General features: G+C 39.3%; 1 protein-coding gene across 3 annotated transcripts in view; it reads right to left on the reverse strand.

Annotated features, from left to right (window-relative positions):
• Positions 1 to 8978, reverse strand: part of AMOTL1 (angiomotin like 1) — a 154938-nt gene extending 145960 nt beyond the window's left edge. For 2 of the 3 annotated variants that reach the window (XM_019737546.3, XM_088791502.1), the window contains exon 1: positions 8814 to 8978. The gene's annotated coding sequence lies outside the window, so the exon portion shown is untranslated. The remainder of the gene's footprint in view (positions 1 to 8813) is intronic. The other variant, XM_074335585.2, reaches the window with a different exon arrangement.
• Between the last annotated feature and the right edge of the window lie 309 nt (positions 8979 to 9287).

The following is a 9287-nucleotide window of genomic DNA, read 5'->3' on the forward strand; positions in this document are numbered from 1 at the left end:
GCAGAGCCTGGGTGAGGATCCATTACCTGCCCCATACCCACCAAGCATCCCAGGAAGCACTTGTAGTAACAAAGAAGGAACCCAAATAGCACCAGGAACCCCATATTAGTATTGCAAGAACTCTGAAAACAAACTGTCACTGGAACTATAGCTCACAAAAGTAGGCCAGGACTGACACTCTAAATCTAAATACTGTGACTGCCTACAAAAATAAAATATTTAAGTATGGTCAGGAGTCTCCTAACGATATCCCAAATGTCCAAAGTACAATTAGAAAGCACTCATCATTCCAAGAACCAGGAAAAACACAACTTGCATGAGAAAAGACAGTTAACCAATTCCAGCACTGAGGTGAATGAGATGTTGGAATTATCTGACAAGGATTTTAAAGCAGCCATTCTAAAAATACTTAAACAATTACAAATTCTCTTGAAACAAATGAAAAAATATAAAATCTCATCAAAAATAGAAGTTATATAAAAGAACCAGATGCAAAATATAAAGTTTAAATACACAATAGCAGAAATAAAACAACTCACCAGATAGGAAGGAAATAAAAAACATAACAGCAGAAATAAATGAAACTGAAAAAAGGAACATGATAGAGAAAATCAGTGAAACAAAGAGCTGGTTGTCATAGGAAAAAAACTCAATGATATCAATAAACCTCTAGCTAGATTGATAAAGATAAAAAGAAAGAAGACACTGATTACTAACATCAAGAATGAAACTGGAGATATTGTTACAGATACTGTAGACATTAAAAGGATAATAAGAAAATCTATGAACAACATTCTACTGTTAAATTTAACTTCAAAGAAATAATGCCTTGAAACCATAAACAATGAAAACTCAGCCAAGATGAAAGAGATAATCTGAATAGTTTTACAATCATTAAAGGGTTTGAATTTATAATTATTAGGTTGGTGAAAAAGTAATTGTGGTTTAAAAAGTTAAAAATAATTGCAAAAACCACAATTACCTTTGCACCAACCTAATAAAAAGCTCCTGAAAAAGAAATCTCTAGGTCCAAGTGATTTCACCGGAGAATTTTACCAAGTATTTAAAGAAGAATTAATATGAATTTTACACAATCTTTTCCCCCAAAAAGAAGACAAGGAATCACTTTGTAACTCATTTTATGAGGCTAGTATTACCCTGCTCCCAAAATCAGACAAAGACAGTACAAAAAAGGGAGAACTATAAATCATTAACTCTTACGAACTGAGATGTAAAAATTCTCAATAAAATATTAGTAAATTGAATCCAGCAGTACTTTATTAAAAATAATATATCATGACCAAGTGGAATTTAGTCCAGATATGCAAAGTTTGTTTGATATTTAAAAATCACTCAAATGTAATCCACCTTAGCAATAAGCTAGAGATGAAAAATTATGTGATCATATCAATGGATACAGAAAAAACATTTTAAAAGACCCAACATGCATTCATGATATAAATTTTCAGCAAATAAAGTATAGACAGAAATTTACTCAACTTGATCAAGATCATGTGTGAAAAATCTACACTTATCTTACTTAATGGTGAAAAAAAGCCTGAATACTTATTCTCTAAGACTGGGAATAAGGCAAAGATGTCTGCTCTCACCACTCTTACTCAACATAGTACTGAAAGTTCTAGCCAGCACAATATGGCAAGAAAAAGAAATAAAAGTCATAAGATGGAAAGGGAAAATTAAAATTATCTCCATTTTCAGATGACATGATTATATAGACAATTCTGACAAATCTAAAAAAAGAAAAACTGCAGCTAATAAATGCGTTCAGCACAATTGCAGAATTTAACATCAACACACAAAAATTAATTGCATTTTGGGGAGATTGATTAAAAGGTACAAATTTTTAGTTATAAGATGAATGAATTCTGGAGACCTAATGTATAGCATGTGACTATAGTTAATAATAATGCATTGTACACTTGAAATTTGCTAAGAGAGTAAGATCTTGAGTAAGCTCTCGCAAATGTTCTCAACACACACAATCACATGCGAAACACACATGGTGAGCCGATGGATATGTTAATTAGCTTGATTATGGTAACCATTTCACAATGTATATGTATATCAAAACAGCATGTTGTACACCGTAAATATATACAGTGCTTATTTGTCAATCACAGCTCCAGAAAGCTGGGGAATAAAGAAAAGAAAGAAATTGCATTTCTATGTACTAAATGTACACATGAAAAATGAAATTTAATAATGTCATACCATTTTCAATTGTTCCAAAGAAAATAAAATACTTAGCTATAAATCTAACAAAATATGTACAGAACTTTCATGATGAAAATCACAACATGCTGATGAAAGAAACTAAAGAAGACTTGAATAATGGCAGAAATTTTTCATGTTTAAGGACTGGAAGACTCCATCGTAAAGATGTCATGTCTCTCAAATTAAACTACATGTTTAACAGGATTTATATCAAAATCCCAGCAAGGTTTTTGTAGACATAGACAAGCATTTTATAAAATGTATATGGAAAGTGAAAGTCCTGAGTATAACCAAAGCAATTTTGAGAAAGAACACTAACATGGGAGGAATCACTCTGCCTGATGTATAGTTTAATGTATAGCTGCTATACAGTGTATGATATAGTAATCTAGATGGTGTGGCATTGTCAGTCAGAGACATATGGATCAATGGAATAGAATGGAAATCCCATAGATAGAATCACATAAACACACCCAACTGATTTTTGACAAAGGTTCAAAACCAATTCAGTGAAGGAGAGATAGCCTTTTAAACAAATGGTACTACAGCAACTGGGGAAAAAAAAAGAACTTTGACTTAAACCTGATACCTTATACAAATATTATCTCAAAATGGATTACAGACTTAAATGTAAAACTGTAAATCTTTTAGAAAAAAATAAAAGAAAATCTTTGAGAACTAGGACTAAGGAAAACATACTTTGCACTAAAAGAACAATCCATAAAGGGAAAAAATGGATAAACTGGACTTCATTAAAATGTAAAACTTTTGCTCCATGAAAGATCCTATTTAGAGGATAAAGTAAAACTTTACAGAGCGCAAGATAATATTTGTAAACTACACATCTGAAAAAGGATGTTTATCTAGAATATATAAAGAACTCACAAAACTCAACAGTGAAAAAACAAACAATCCAATTAGAATATGGGCAAAAGTCATTAACAGACACTTCACTGAAGAAAATATACAGATGGCATACAAGCATATGAAAAGATGTTCAACACCATTAGCCATTAGGGGAATGCAAATTATTATAAAATCACAATGAGATATTGCTACCTGCCTATTAGAATGGCTAAAATAAAACAGTGATAACACCACATTCTGACAAGGATGCAGAGACCCTCCATTATTCATACACTGCTGGTTGTAATGCAAAAGGTTACGGCCACTCTGGAAAATAGTTTGGCAGTTCATTTTAAAACCAGAAACGGACTTACCATAAAAACTTAGATACTGCACTTTTGAGCATTTATCCCAGAAAAATGATAATTGATGTTCATGCAGAAACTTGCACACAAGTGCTCAAACTGGAAACTATCCAAATGTCCTCCAACAGGTAAATGGGTGAATAGTTAAATAAACTGTGGTACTGTGCAATATTACTCAGCAGTAAAAAAGAACCAAGTATTGATACATGCAACAACTTGGATGGATCTCAAAATACTTATGCTGAGTGGAAAAAGTCAATCTTATACTGCATGATTCCATTTATACAGCACTCCTGAAATAAAATTATATAGATGGACAACAGTTAATGCTTTCAAAGGGTTAGGGATGGGGGTAGATACAAAGGGGTAGTACAAGAAAGACTTGTGGTGATGATACAGTTTTGTATCTTGATTGTGGGGGCAGTTACGCAAAGTTAAGCACTCAACAAATATCATCTCACTTAATCTTCATGAGAACTTTGTGAGATGGCATTGTGATTCAGATTTTAAAGGTGAAGAAACTGAATAGAGAGATGTCTAGACACTTTTGAAGGTCAGCCAACTAAAAAATGTCAGAATCCAGATTGGAACCCAGGTCATCTGATTTCAAAACTCGTGCTCTAACTGCTAATCCATGTGTCTTCCCTAAAGCTATTTTAAATCCTCCTCTTTGGGGCTCTTTCCTAGGGGTCTCAGTAGCTTTCCACTGGGCACTTCCTTGACTTCACACTTTTTCTGTTCTGCCTGTTTTCCCCAACAAATTCCATGTGGAGGAGGAAGCAGGGTAAAAAGAACAGGTAAGATCTTCCAGTAGAGCTCTACATGAATACAGCTCCGTGAATAGGTGAGGGAGGCAGATGAGAGAAGAGCGTGAGCTTGTGTGTGTGTGTGTGTGTGTGTGTGTGTGTGTGTGTAAGAGAATTTTTTCACTGATTTAATCTTACGAGGTCTGACAATTAAGTTCGTGAACTTGTTGCAACGATGTTGCTAACATTTTTTTATATCAGAGGGACTATTCATTATTAATTTGTACCAACTTTACAAACAGTTAACCAAGTTTACTATTTGGAAGTGCTGAAAAGGCTGTGTGAAAAAGTTAGACGACCTGAACTTTTTGCCAACAATTTATGGCTCTTGCAGCACAACAATGCACCAGCTCACACAGCACTGTCTGTGAGGGAGTTTTCAGCCAGTAAACAAATAACTATATTGGAACACGCTCCCTACTCATGTGACCTGGCCCCAATGACTTCTTTCTTTACCTGAAGATAAAGGAAATATTGAAAGGAAGACATTTTAGTGACATTCAGGACATCAAGGGTAATACGATGACAGCTCTGATGGCCATTCCAAAAAAGAGTTCCAAAATTGCTTTGAAGGATGGACTAGGTGCTGGTGCTGGTGAACAGTTTCCCAAGGGGAGTACTTTGAAGATGACCGTGGTGATATTCAGCAATGAGGTACGTAGCACTTTTTCTAGGATGAGTTGCAAACTTAATTGTCTGACTTCAAAAGGGTAAAATTAGTAACATAATCAAGTCTCTTTCTCAGGCTGTTTAAACTAAAGTATTTTCTTCCTTAGTGGTCTAAGGCCTGAAAATGTGCAAGAACTAAGAACTGTCTGGATAGATTCCTCTACTCTTCCAAACCCTCTGGGGGCTTGATCCAGATGGGCTTTTGAGTAAAGCAGACACCACCTTGTTCCAGTTATCTATTGTTGCATAGCAAACTACCTCCAAACATTGTGATTCTCTCTCAGGGTTCTGTGGGTTGACAGGGCTGAGCTGAGCAGTTCTCACGCAGGGGCTCTCATACAGGTGCAGTCAGTGGCTGGGTCTGGGGTCATCTGAAGGCTTCTTTCCTGGAGTCTAAATGTGAATGCTGGAAAATCTGGGGCTGGTTGGTCTTCTCCCCATGCAGCCTCCCCACCCAGCTAGCTTGGACTTTCTCTCAGTATGGTGGTCTCAGAGTAATTGGCAGTCATGTGCTGGGGCTTGCTTGTACCAACATGTAAGAGCTGATTCTCTGTATTTCTTGCCAACCTGCGTTCAGTGTTGTCACTTTGGTAGCTTGAAATCAGCCATAATGAGAGGAAGTATTTTTACCATGACAATGGGAAAACACTGCAAATCAGGGTTTCTTTGTTTTCCCTGGCTTCCCCAGAGTAAGTGGGCCAAGAAATTCAGGAGGAAGCAGCAAAGCTTCTTAGAACTTATTTGGGTGTCCCCAAATGTCCTTATTCTATTGGTCAAACAAGTCCCTAAGTCTAGCCCCAATTCAAGAGGAGGAGAATTAACTCATCCATGTCCCATGGAAGAATAGTAAAGAAATTGTATAATATAGGACCTGGCACAGAATCAGTAATCAATAAATACTTGATGAATGAATGAATGAGTAAATTCACATAAGCACTAATCTGTATGTCCTTCAGTCACCCTAAAAGTATAAAACCTTCTGGGAAGTTTTATTTCATCATCAGAGAGGTCAATGATTTTTAAGTCCTCAAAAAGCCTAAATCTGAATTTCCCTGATGTAGATCTATTTACACTCTGTCTGCAGGTATTCGCAGACCGGTTTACTCAAGTCCTCCCTGCTTATGTACTCAGCGGTACTGTCCACATGACAATGGCACAATGCTTGTTTTATAGGTGTTTATATACTATTTGGGTTTGCTTTACCATCTTAAGTAAACTGCAAATTCCTTAAGAGAGTTCTGTGTATTTTTTTGCCACTCTTTCTTGCTACCATGACAAAAACAGATAATTATACATACACACATATATACTTACAAGATATGTGATGATTAGAGATTATAAGCCTTAAAAGAGAAGGGAAGGGAAGGGAAGGGAAGGGAAGGGAAGGGAAGGGAAGGGAAGGGAAGGGAAGGGAAGGGAAGGGAAGGGAAGGGAAGGGGCCAGCCCGGTGGCTCAGGCGGTTGGAGCTCTGTGCTCCTAACTCCGAAGGCTGCCGGTTTGATTCCCATATGGGCCAGTGGGCTCTCAACCACAAGGTTGCCGGTTCAACTCAAGTCTCGAGTCTCACAGGGGATGGTGGGCTCCACCCCCTGCAACTACAATTGAACACAGCACCTTGAGCTGAGCTGCTGCTGAGCTCCTGGATGGCTCAGTTGGTTGGAACGCGTCCTCTCAACCACAAGGTTGCCTGTTCGACTCCCGCAAGGGATGGTGGGCTGTGCCCCCTGCAACTAGAAAACGGCAACTGAACCTGGAGCTGAGCTGCGCCCTCCACAACTAAGACTGAAAGGACAACAACTTGACTTGGAAAAAAGTCCTGGAAGAAGTACACACTGTTTTCTAATAAAGTCCTGTTCCCCTTCCCCAATAAAATCTTAAAAAAAAAAAAAAGGGAAGAAGGAGAGGAACTAAGCATTCTTAATTGCTATGTTTCAGAGCATTTCATAAATGTTCTCATTTAACTCTTGTCTTCACCCAGAAAAGTAGACATTCTTATTTCCATTTCACAGTTCAGGAAAATGTGTCTCCAGACGGTGTAGCCATCTGGTCAAGGCCACACTAGGAAGTGGAGGAACTGGGATTCAAATGTAGACCTGCCTGGTTCCAAGGCCTGAACTTCATGCATTCCTCAGGCCATCTTCCCACTGCAATACCCATCCCCTGCCAGCCCCCATTCTCTCTGCTTCCCTCCTTGAAGTATCTACAAAAGTCGTAAAAATGCTGATGCCTCTAAACGTGATAGGGAAACAGGTGTTTCAAGTTCTGCTCTTGTAAAAAAAATGGAGAGAGAGAGAGAGAGAGAGAGAGAGAGAGAGAGAGAGAGAGAGAATGTCCTTTAAAAGCTTGGGAAGATAAGAAGCTCAAAACATCTTATATTGGGAAGGGAGTGAGCCTAGTCGCAGAGAAGTCAACTAAAAGGCTATTGCAATAACTCAAACAAAGAGTGTTGGTGGGTTGGACCAAGGTAGTAGTTGTGGGATGGATAGATGTGAAAAATTTGAGGGATATGAAGAAGACAGAATCAGCAGATGAGTGATTGATTGGATTCTACTGGTGCTGATTAATCATTGTGGAATCGCCTGGCTGCACCAGGATAGTAAGACTGAAGAGAGGAAGCCTGGATGGGAGGTTTCTGGAAACCTCCTGGGAAAAGATGATAAGAACTTAGTTAGGAAAATAGCCATGGAAGTGGGAGAATGCATGGATTTGAGAGACAACATAGAGGCAGAATCTGCGGGATGTGTTGCCAAACTAGATGAGGGAATGTGAGGACAAAAGAGGGGTCAAAGGTGAAGTCCAGAAATCTGTTATTGACAACCAGGTGCTTTTTACTGAGCTAGGAACACAGAAGGGGGAAGCAGATTTCAGGTAAGAATGAATTCTGGACAAGCCAAGTATGAGGTGAACGTGTCAACAAACGCTGGCAGGCAGTATGTAATTGCATTTAAAACAAAACAAGCATCTCTTGTCTAATGAGATTCTTGCTCCCTTCAGACGTTAAGCATGAACGAACTGAATGCTATGTAGTAGGGTTTTGTGTCAGCTAATAAAGGGCTTTACAGTTCTCAATGTTTTCACTTCACAGTGGTTCAACTCTCTCCAAAAGCCATTTATCACCCCGTAGGCCCCTCTGTCATAACCAAGATGTCTTTATTGAGCTTTTCAAAGCTAATAAGAGATATATGATTCAATCGGCGACCATGACTCATATAACTCACAGAAAACGTTGCAGGGAGGTATCCCTAGGACCTCAGATCTGCCTGCACACACACACACATACAAACTCATGTTCATTTTCTTAGAACTTGTATGGACAGGCACGAAGACGTGTTTGCACATTTCTGCCCCACATAGCAGCACAGCCATTGTTTACACAAGGTGCCTGCATGTCAGGACAAGATTGCCTCCTTCTATACTCCAAGGAAGACGGGAAGTATTCAAGCCAGCAAATAAGCACACGAAGGCTCTCCGGAGAGCTACTGCATTTCGGCACCTCAACTTTTGTCATGAGACCCTATGAGAATTCCACCCAAAACACAAAGCCAGTAGGTAGGAAGACAAAGGGGTAAGACAGCCCCAACCCAGAGGAGACCACCTGTAGGTGCTTCACCAACTTGCTGGTTACACAACTCTTAGAACAGGCACTTGAAACCAAGCCCAGATTCAGTTTCCATGCCCACTGTGAGAACTCGCCACTGCCCCTGAGCCCTGCTCACCCAGCCCAGGTCCTGCCAGCCCACCAGGTAGACATCAGCTGCCTGGGAACCAGCCGTACTCCTCAGACAATCGATTGTCTCTTAACCTGACTCCAACTTTACCCAGACATGCCAAAAAACTCCCCCTCAAATCAAGCTTTCCTGGATGGAAACCCACTAAATAAGAGCTTCCTTACCTGAGAGAAGGTTCCAGTGATCGGCAGTGGAAAAAAACACCAACTTCTAACAGAAGTGACAGGGACTCAGAGGGCAAATCTGTTGGTTTTAAAAGAAGAAAGGTGACTTCATCCTGAGTGCTGTGGAGTTTAAAAGAGCAATGAGTGCTCCCCTGCTGAGCCAACTCTGCCTCATCAGTGATGACTCCATCCAAATTATGCAGCCGCTGCCCAGACACGCTCAGCCTCCAGAAGGTAAATCACTGGAATCTGACTAGCCCTGTTGTTTTCAAAGAGCTTCAGAAAGTCCTGAAGCACCAATCGCCTGAACCGGGCGGCACCGGGGTAGAAAAACCACTTACGACTTAGTTCCTGAGTCGTATCATTGTCTCCCAGGAATCCCAACTGTCTGAAAAACAGCTTCTAGGGAGAGAAAACAGGTATTTAAATTCCTGAGAGATAAATTTTTGCAGGAAGGGGGAAGAGAAAAGAAGC

The sequence above is a fragment of the Rhinolophus sinicus genome, chromosome 14 (assembly GCF_057876585.1).
Source record: "Rhinolophus sinicus isolate RSI-liver-muscle chromosome 14, RSI-T2T, whole genome shotgun sequence".
NCBI lineage: Eukaryota > Metazoa > Chordata > Mammalia > Chiroptera > Rhinolophidae > Rhinolophus > Rhinolophus sinicus.